The following is a 10,650-nucleotide window of genomic DNA, read 5'->3' as shown; positions in this document are numbered from 1 at the left end:
TGTTGCCTTTTTGCCCGAAGCAATAATCTTTTAGTATGCATTATGTTTCTTTCTCTGAGGAGGTCCCTTTTTTCACATTTTAAATGTGTTCACTTGTAAAATAAGAAAAGAGCTAAATGACCGGTCGAGGCCCGGTGCACGTGCAGTCTGTCGGCGATGTCCTGTCCACCGCCGGCTTCTCTCCGGCTGTGCAGATATTCCTTAACGAGACTTTTGACTGATTGTTAGTAAAAGTCTCCCGCAAAGAGACATTTCAGATATAATGAGTATGACTCTGGCTGCACACCACACCGACCCCAACTTTTCTTTAGTCATTTTCTTTTCTTTTTTATTTTGAGCCTGTGTTGCGGCTGGTAATGTGGGGGGCGATTAAACCTGTTCGGCTTTTATACTTCAGATCCCTGCAGTTTATTTCAGCTGTTTTATGTCTTCGTGTCTCGACGAGAGCACGAAGCACACGAATATAAACGAGCAGCAGAAAGCTTGGCTCCCACAGAATGATCAGCGTTTGTTTACGTTATCAACATTATGATCGTATGTGAGACAGAAGACAAGACAAACATACGGGTTTTTAATGCAGTCTGTAATTATTCACTGTTTTCGAATGATAAGAGAGATAAATAATTTTTAGATCTTTTTTATGCGCTAAAACCGAAAGTCCCTGTTGCCTTTGAGTTCTAAGACAAAAAAAACCCCTTTTCTGTTATTTGGATTTTTGAGTATTAAAGTTAGCACATTTTATAATTTTACCAGGCTTTTCTTTGCAAATAAAGAGGTTTGTTTGGAGAGTGTTTAGCTGGTGTGTGTGCAGGACTTAAAAAAAGAGAGAATTTCTACATGCATGATTTTACCTCATTTATAGGAAATCAATATAAGTGGTATGAATTTGAGTTGTTTTGCTGTGCATTTGTATTTCTATATTTTTTTATTATTATTTTCAGAGTAAGATCCTACAAAAAAAAGAAAAAAGAAAAAGAAAATACAAATCTTTTAAGGTAATCGTGTCACAATTAAGGAACAAGAAGTTAAAGGTTGTCACACAGCTCTCCAAACCGGAATAACAGAGTTTCCCTTCACTACAGTGTATATGCAAGCCTCCGTTAATACAAACCATTCTACTGCTACAGGCTAAAGCCTCAGCTGTCACAGATATACATCACCAATGGATGGCATTCTCCGTGAAAGGTTTCCACTTAACGGTGACCTGCCTGTTTAATTTCCAGCAGGAACCATGTCCAGGTATTCACCACTGAGCGGCCGGGCTCTGCACTGATGCAGCAGCTCTCTGCCTCTGGGGTTTGTGTTGGCACAGGCCTCGTGTGCATCAGCAGCAGAATCCTCCGGCTATCAGTTTCTTGTATGAGAGGTGTGGCGAAGCGGTAATGGGCTAGAGAGAGGGCTTTAGGTTAGATTACTTAGTCCCAGCGTTGCCATGCTCTGTTTGAAAGAGGGAAAGCTATAGACATGAGGGACAGGAAATATACACCCTGCAGAGAGTTTCTATGCTTGCTGGGAATATATATATATATATATATATATATATATATATATATATATATATATATATATATATATGGAATGATGACTGTGATTTTAATGTTGTCGTGCAGATGGATCACTGGTTCATTTAGCAGATACATGTCATAGCAGCAAGTTACTGAAACTGAAGTATTTCCTGTGATGTCCAGTTGCCTTATAGAAAGTAATGTTGGAAATTCATAAACCGGCTGAGACTCCTCAGACGAGCCTGTCACATCACAGCTTCAGATCAAATCTCCCTCTGCCTTTGTGACACAGTCTAATTTAGGGATGACATTGCTGTATGGAGTACCAGCATTCACCCCCTGCTACAGCACAGTACTTATTGAAATTCTCTACCCCTCAATGTTTTTGCTTATTGTTACTTCATTCACATGTTGGTGCTTAAAAACTTGCAGAGTTAGTGCAGGAACACTGTTTTCTGTGACTGAGAAAGATAGATTTGTTTTTTGACACGAGAACTGGTGTGTAAATTAATCACTCTCCACACAGACTAAATATAATTTCATTTCAAGTAGGAAACATCTTGTGTCCAGAAGTTACTGTAAATTTTCTGTGTTTTTCAGTAAAGGAGAAGCAGTGTGTGCATGTGTGTGTGTGTGACTTTTTCCAACTTTAAACTTGGAAATCAAGCCTTGTTTTTCTGTGGAAAAACAATACCAGACACAAATTGCTGCAGTATTCACAGCAGCATAATTTTCTTAATAATGTCCAGAAGCGGCCTGCTTTTGAAGAATTCAGCACACAAGAGTGTCACTACTGTAACTGATTGTTGAATTTCTTCTGTCCGAACGCGTTGCCATTGTTGTTTGAGTAACCTTATACAGTAGCAAAAGCAACAAGATAATGGACCTCACTGACGTTTCCACGAAAACGGCCTCCTAAACCTGCTGTCATTCTGTAAACATCACTCTGCTCACAGTTGTTGCCCCATAATTATATGTAGTGCCCAGCTTTCACCTGCTGTCCCCTGCTTAGATATATACAGGCAGAGTATTAATAGAAATGGGTCTCTGAATGTCTGACAAATAGCACACACCACGCCCTTTATATATGTGTGTGAGAGTAAAAGGGACAGCAGATTTTTATGTGTAGCTTTAAATTGGTTTCACATGAGCTGGGCACACACTGCATCAGCAGATTCTCTGATCAAATTAAGCAGAGATGAGGGGAAAGAAAAAAGAGGCAGCGGTTGTACTGATGTGTAATTCAATAAACAGGACCAAGTAGGGGCAGACAGAGTAAACGCTGTGCTGCCTTCATCACTCAGCTCTATATCTGCTTCAGCCATGGATGGAGACACAAAGTAGAAAACGTCCGTTCACCATCGCTGCTGTAGTCGACAGAAAATATAGATACACGTCTAAGGAAATAATGTATATCCTCTTTGCAATCTGTATCCTAACAGATCTGTCACATTACAGTTAATTCATTATTCAGGATTTATTTTTACTGCCTCAGTTTTGAAATCTTCAATTAGCTGAATGTAAGCAAAGGTTTGAGGATTTTATTATGAGTTTTTATTCATGCATTATAGATCAAATCATTAAACAAAATTTATTAATCAATGATTTTTTTAAAAAATGGTGTCGGACTAAGGTTTAAGGTTTACTGTTAGGTTTAATTAATGTGATCTGAAAAGTTTTTTACTTTGATTGTTGTACAAATGATGCACATTTTTAATAATGTTGAATAACTGCTGACAACAAATGAATCACATTATTAGCAAGTCCCAAACATTCACCAGCTCCAATGTCATGATTCTGTTCTCAAGTTAACACATACCTTAGGTTAATTATAATTTTATTTAAAAGAATTGAAAAAAGATAAAATGTCAGATATTCAGTCTTTCAAGTGGCATAAATGATGCTTCTGTGTATTTTTAACATAATATTTATGTTAGTATTTTGGGGATATGGACTTCCTTTTAGACAAAACAATTTTAAGGTGTCATGTTGGGGTCTGAGAAATTATAATGAGCATTTATTTCTCCATTTTCTAAAAAATAAAATAATCTATGGATGAATTTAGGAAATAATAAATCCATCAATCGTTTGCTGGACTACCACTGCTGTTTTTTCCATAACCACATTTACATCTGCATCCATTAACAGTATTATATGAATGTACAAATTTAGATGCAAAAAAGCTAAAAGGATAAAATGTCTAAACTTACGAAACAAGTGTTTAGACCCTTACTGCAAATATCAACCATTCAACCCGAAACAGAATATGTATGCTGTAATAATGAGCCGAGTGTTGTCATTGTTCAAAGGTAATTGGACACATATACATTCGGTCCAGCAGTGTCAAAATATTTAATATTTTATTCAGCGAAAGCTTGCAGCCAAGTTCAGCTCTCACTTATGAAGGCTTTTTTTTGCCGTCAGTCTGGTTTTCATCGGGTGACTGAGTTGGCCCATGAAGGATATTCCATCTCTTCACCATGAAAAGCTGTTTTGTTGTTTTTTGCCAAACAATTTGCTAAATGATGAAATGTCTGGTGAATTTGGCTGAATTGGAGCACAAAGAATACTGTTGTTTCTCCCGCTGCTTTATTAGACTATATCTTGTCTTTCTTTTTTCTTTTCTTTGAGGTCTACCAGTGCTGTGCACCATTCGATAAACCTTCTGAGGTTCATTAAGCCTCATGTGCATCTGCATCTTGAGAGCCTTACTGATCACAAAGAGGTTTTTCTTCATCATGGAAATTATTGTTCTGTTTATCCGACAGACTTGTGCTTCTTTGTCCACCAGGTTTGCAACTTTTTGACCACCTCTGATTTTATTTATTTTAAGCCACATTATTATTTTCTTCACTCACATGGCCACATCTGTGCTTCTTGTTAATTCTCTTCAACTTAAACTCCAAGTTTCAGGAAGTTGTTTTGTGCATTAATAAACTAACATTATTAACATTATGTCATTTTTTTTCTAGCCCCAGTTTCACTGCACTTTGTATTAAAAGGACTGTATACATACACAGATAACCTAAATTGCTCTCACTGAGGTTTAGCACTTTGAAGAAGACCGATTAAACATTTCCTTGAGACATGCTGTCAGAAAGGATGCTCACGTTAGACTAAAAGTTCAGTATATGTGTACATAATCTTTCACACTTAAGACCACTCTCAATCCTGATTTTCAGATTGTTTTTGTTACCCCAGGCTCTGTATGGTGTCACTCAAAGCACACATCATTAATAGTGTAATGGCCACCACCTTTCAAACCTTCTGTTTGTGAGAAGTAGCCAATCAGAAGAAAGGTGGCTTGAAGTGGGGATCGATAGCTTAGAACTGATTGGCTGCACCAAGGATCAGCATACATCTATTATAATTATGAATAATGCAAAGCTACTGTAGTGGTGTACAAGAAAAAAATATGGAGATGGAAATTATTACATATAAGGTCTTTTTTAATATGACATTCTGTCAATATTTGTAGTCTTAAAGAAAAAATAATAATTTTAAGTAAAACATAATGACCTTGGAGAAATGCCCATTAAAACAGGGTTGTGCTAACAGGACAAACACTTCAGATCTGGAAACTTGAATGTGCAATATATTTATTCATAGGGGTGCCTTAATGAAAAACTGAAGCAGTTTCAGTTCAGGTATATACATTTGGAAGATTTCAGAGCATGACTGTGAATAATTGTGGATGCCACGGCACTAAAGAAACTGCCTTAAACACTGAGGGAAAGGTGAAGAAGAAAGCTCTCTGCGCTTGTGTTGAATGTCATTATATCAAGCACTAGTTGACGACAGCTAGCGGGCATCTTTAGTTTTAGTTGAGTTTGCAGTAGATCACATGTTAATGATAATGAGTCTCTGTGATAACGCTGTACATTTTGACAAATTGCACCATCTGCCAAGAATTCTGAAGAGATAACAAAAATCTTATGTGCTTTGATAACAGCTCTTTATGAAAAGAAACTATGAATGCATCTTACATCATAATTATATAACTTTACCACTAAAATTATTGTTTTCCTTATCTTCATTGTAGTCAGATATGATTATAAACTATTTCTAGAAACACATTTAGCAGTATAAGATATCTGCTCCTGAGCACTTTCATACAGAGGATCCTATTCAAGGCCGGCCTAATGCAAGTCAAGTGCTTCCAGACTGAAAATAGCATTTGTTGCAGCTCCGTGCACTCAGGTTTTATAGTTTCCATTGCTCTGATTTATAATACATGTTCTTACGCATGGTGATGTTTTTTAAGACAGGCCAAATTAGCTGGAAAACTGAGTTTCAGTTCCATGCTTTTAGATAAGAGCAGCCTAATAAGAGTGCAGCATTTAGGCAAGGAGAATGGCTAAGTTCATTCAATTAAATGTATAATGGCTTGCATTGTGTCCGTACAGTGTCATTTCCTTTTTACATGTGACTTGAATTTGTGGAGGCAAGGAACAAAATAAAAGCAAAGGGAATTACACTTGAGCATTAGTCTCTCACTCAAAAGTGTTTATTATGTACAAGTCATCGTTCAAGAAATGTCTTCGTGTTTTAATTTCGGAGTGAGACTATAGCTATATCAGCCACTGGTGGCATCTTAAGACTGTGAGAGGTAACGGCTAAAAATACTGCAACTTTATTTTTTTTACCCAGGTCTTCTCTCGCTCCCCGTTTGATACAGTTTTAGTTAAGTGTTTGGATTGTAACAGAGCACCGTGTGTGTGCTGACCCAGCCTGATCTTCCCATAGCAATGTCTGGACCAGGCCAAGCAATGTGCACAGAGACGCAGGACCAAAACAAAACAAACGGGTCTCCGGGAACAAGTCTGTCAATCCTGGGTTCAGCGCAGCCACACAGAGCTCAGCAAGGACTCCTATCTCAATAGGGAAAGAGCCACATTCCCCTGAAATGAGCTTCTATGGGATGAAAGCCTTGTGTGAGCCCCCCAGATGACCCACGACCCCGTCTATATTTGTGCAGGGGGGAGCCCTGATCCTGAGCTCTCTGCCTCCCTGCCAGGATCCCGGGGAGTCAGGTTGGGGTGGCCAGACAACCCCACCATTCTGCCCTTGGGTGTTTTGCTTTTGGGGTAAAGAGAGATCCTCAGATGAGCCGGCACTGTCACAGCAGTAACCTTTCACCCAAGGAGTTTTTAGAGGTGGACCATAAGAGGGTCTTCCTGGAGTGCTATGCTATCCCATGTCAGGGTCTGCAGGATAGTAATATTTCACTAAATCTTGGGATCTGCTTTCATGGTTTGAGGTTTTAATATTGTCTGTAAATCATATGTATCTGCTTTCAAATCAAAGTTGTGTGATTTTAGTATATTACACAGGCAGCATGATGTCCACATTTTACTTGCCAGTAGCTGAAGCAGTCTGGCATGTCTCAGTAAAATGGAGGCGAGCTCCAGAAAATTAAATCTCTGAGAGAAGAGTTGAGGAGAGGAGCTGTCATCACAAACCTGTCTGTTCCTTTCATCTTTGCCAGCGACGGTGTGCTGACATCTTCACACCCAAAAAGCTTTGAATCATAATTCAGAGATTAGAGAAGGAGAGATACAGATTCACAGACGTTCAAAAGTGCCCCCCCTCCTTCTTTTTTTTTATAACTCAACCCTAATACCTTTGAAAACCAAGGATGCTCTGGAACAGCAAACGTCACCAGGCAGCTTCGTGGCACATGTAGAGTGCATGCCGGGGCTACGATGACTAACCTATGCCCTACCCCTTAGGCTTTTCAGGATGTTAAACTCAGTCCCAAACATACCCAATTACAAACAAACACACATGCTCGAAATTCCACTTTCACTTAAAGCAGCTCGCTGACCCTCCTTTCCTCTCTATTCAGGTTACCTCTACCCACTCTCTCCCTCAGGCCAGCGGTAATCCAATAGAGGGCTTACTTTAAAGGAGTCTGAACAGGAAGGCAATGTGAGTGACTGGGTAACTAACCCAGCTGCCTCCTCCTCCTCCTTCCCCACCAACTTGTATATGTTCAAGGGGAGATGCAAAGACGAGTGCAGCTTGACCCGATTGTTATCTGTTCCAACAACAAAGTCCAGATTCCTGCAGCTCTAGAGCAGCTCTCAGAGGGTGCAGACACAATAGTGAACTAAATGCTAACATCATTGCTGTTTTGCTTGTTAGCAATTTCATATTTAGTTATTAACAGAAAGTACCGCTTGGTCTGGTTTTTCAGTTTGTTTTTAAAGAATTGATTTATATCTTGTTCTGATCATAGCACTATTTTGAAAAGGTTTAAATATTGTAATTATTCATCGTAACGAGGCATACTCAAACTTCTTTACTGCTTAATAAACTTTTTTTAATACTCCCAAACACAGCTGGTGTGAAGATATGTCACAGCCACTGAAACTGGCAGAAAGTCACCAAACTTTGAGAACTTCTACAATAAACATTTCACTTCAAACCACAAATGTGAACTTCACTGTGATACAAGGGGGAAGTCAGACTTTTACCTAACAATAGTCTTTACAATTCCTCCTCTGGGGACGATGAACATAGGTACAAATAATCCCTCCAAGTTGTTGAGATATTTCATTTTAGACAAGAGTGAAAGATAGACAAAAGCTTCCATTCTTGTCAGATTACGATTTATTTTCTTGGTTCAGTGGTGTTGCATTAGTCAGTTCTTGAGAACATTAAATGACTTGGGATCCTGTTTGGCTGGTATTATGAACCACCCAAATAATTGTCCAATTTTCCCAAGTTTCCATTATTTCATTGTTTGCGAAGTTTCCTTTTGCAAACCCTTTGTTGGCCCACAGCATTTTAAGGTTGCATGACTTCCTTTATTTTCCCTTTGTTGCTCAAATCTGACTTCTCTTTTCCTTTCTGTTCCCATCTGTTACAAAAAAGAAAACTTTTCTTCAATGTTGCCACTTTTATTATGTCTGACTTTTTTTCCTTTGTCACATAATCACTCCCATTCTTTGTCTCTCCTCTAGTGCGAGGGTTTGGCGTTTCTGACTGCTCGACATCCCAGATGGCAACATCCAGATTAATTTTTGTGGCTGTGTCATAATATATTCTGACCATGTGACAGCCAATAAATGCTCTTGGTCGATCCTGCAACTGAGAATAAAGCTTCAGATTCCAGTCGTATCGGAGGCAACAACAAAAAAGCTAAAAATCCTGCTGTTTCTTTATTACTTCTTTGCGATGTATTATTTGCAACTAATGTGAACAGTAGTAGTATTTACTGTAATTGCTGTAACCTAATTTAACTAACTATTAGGGGCTCCTCACCTGCCATGTGTTAATGCTGGCACTGAAGAGCTGCATGCAGATGCATCACATGGACTCCCAGGTAGTCTCTGACCCAACAGAAAAGGTCGCCTCCGACAGACAAACAGAGCTCCACTCATTCACCTAATTGTCAGGAATGTTCTCATTGAGACGAGAAAGAAGCTCTTTCACATGGCGTCTAATCAGAGTCATGCTCCCAGCACTTAATTTCGTAGGACACTTGTTGAACAACTGCCTTGTCCTCTTTCAAACGGCTGAAGCGACTCGGAGTCCCGCTCACCCCCCTCCGCACATCCACCACAGCACAATGTTAGTTCACAGCCTCTAACCTTTTCTCTAATCACATGTCCGTTCACTGCTGCTTTTAACAAAGCCTTACCTTCTTCTGTTGTACTACTTTGATTACTCAATTTGCTCTTGGTTTGAAGATCTGAGCAAAATTCAAAGAAAAATTATAGCTTTTCCAAAAAAAAAAAAAAAAGCAAATAAAAGGCATCCTTGCTTCAAAACAAAGAACAAATGCTGGCAAAAAATAAAATAAAATTGCATTACTATCACTATTTAGCCCTTTTGTTTTTAACATGTGTCATTGTGGATGTATAAAAGAGACACCGTTTCATCCGGTATTCAGACTTTTGGTAGAGATATGGTTGTTTCAGTTGTTTTTGAGACATTTTTGATTTTTGATAAAAATATAAAAACTAAAATTTCATATGTCAATACTTCACAATTACAGTAGCCTGTTGCTATAACTCATGGCTATTTTTGGGTACTGTTTGTCAGTCTCTCTGTTTCCAGGATTGCAGACAGACAGAGTATTTGCTATTCGCTAATAGTCTTGTCAGGAGACCACTCTCATAGTGCCCTTGTAGGTTGTTGACTAAATTACTTACCTATAGATGTTTCTATCTGCGTGTTACTGTAAGCCCATTTTTCTTTTCTTCATTGCTGCAGATGAAGCTGACTCAACTATGATTTGTGGGTTCAGATGTGATCTCAGTCAGCTGCAGTAGTCATCATAGCATCCAGGAGTCTATAACAATTATTAGTAACAAAGCTTTACAACATATAACTTGAGAATGGAGCCTCTGGCTGGCCTGCAGACCTCGGCTCTCACTATTGCAGCAGGTTATTACTGTAAATCTATGGGCCTTCTTGGCACAAGTGAAGAGGGTGCTGTCTATCTTTAACATATGACAGTTGGCATGTGCAATGATCAAGCATTAAAGACACATGTGGGATAATACACTTGTCTCCACACACATTTGCCAAGATTGCTTCCACAAGTCAGCTCCTCAAATGGTGGCAAGAATTCTTTGACATTTCTACAATCCTGGATTTAAAATTAACATTGTCTTTTATATTTTATAACCAGCCTTGACTTTTCTAATCCTGCCGAGGGCTCGCGTCTCTTTGGTTTAGTAATGAGCCATATTTTACAGACTGCAGCTCCTCTGTGGACTTTGATTTACTCTGAGAATTAGCAGACTTGAGGTAATTTATGGAGCTATTTCACTGCATCATAGTACAGATTTGGAACGGGACATTTTTATTTTTCTTTATTATAATGCCAACTGTTTCCTGCCAAATGTGCATGAGCTAGGGCAGAATGACAGTAAACAGCTGTGTGAACGTGTGGCTAATGGGTCTTCATGCACGGGTAATATTTCAAGCTGGGATAAGCTTTGCCACAATTCAGAAAAATTTCACAATCTTGCTTTAGCTGATGTTTACGCTTTTCTTCGGTTGAAAACCGTCAAGCGTTTTGGGATCTTTCTGGACTGAATGTTTGTCTATCAGACTTAGCTAAGGCCGACATTCCCAGAGCTTGATGTATCCAAGTAACGGGATTTGTGGAAATTCTGCTCTCAGACAA

This window comes from Neolamprologus brichardi, chromosome 7 (genome assembly GCF_056152115.1).
Source record: "Neolamprologus brichardi isolate AB-2024 chromosome 7, ASM5615211v1, whole genome shotgun sequence".
Taxonomy (NCBI): domain Eukaryota; kingdom Metazoa; phylum Chordata; class Actinopteri; order Cichliformes; family Cichlidae; genus Neolamprologus; species Neolamprologus brichardi.
This window is presented reverse-complemented; position numbering follows the sequence as displayed.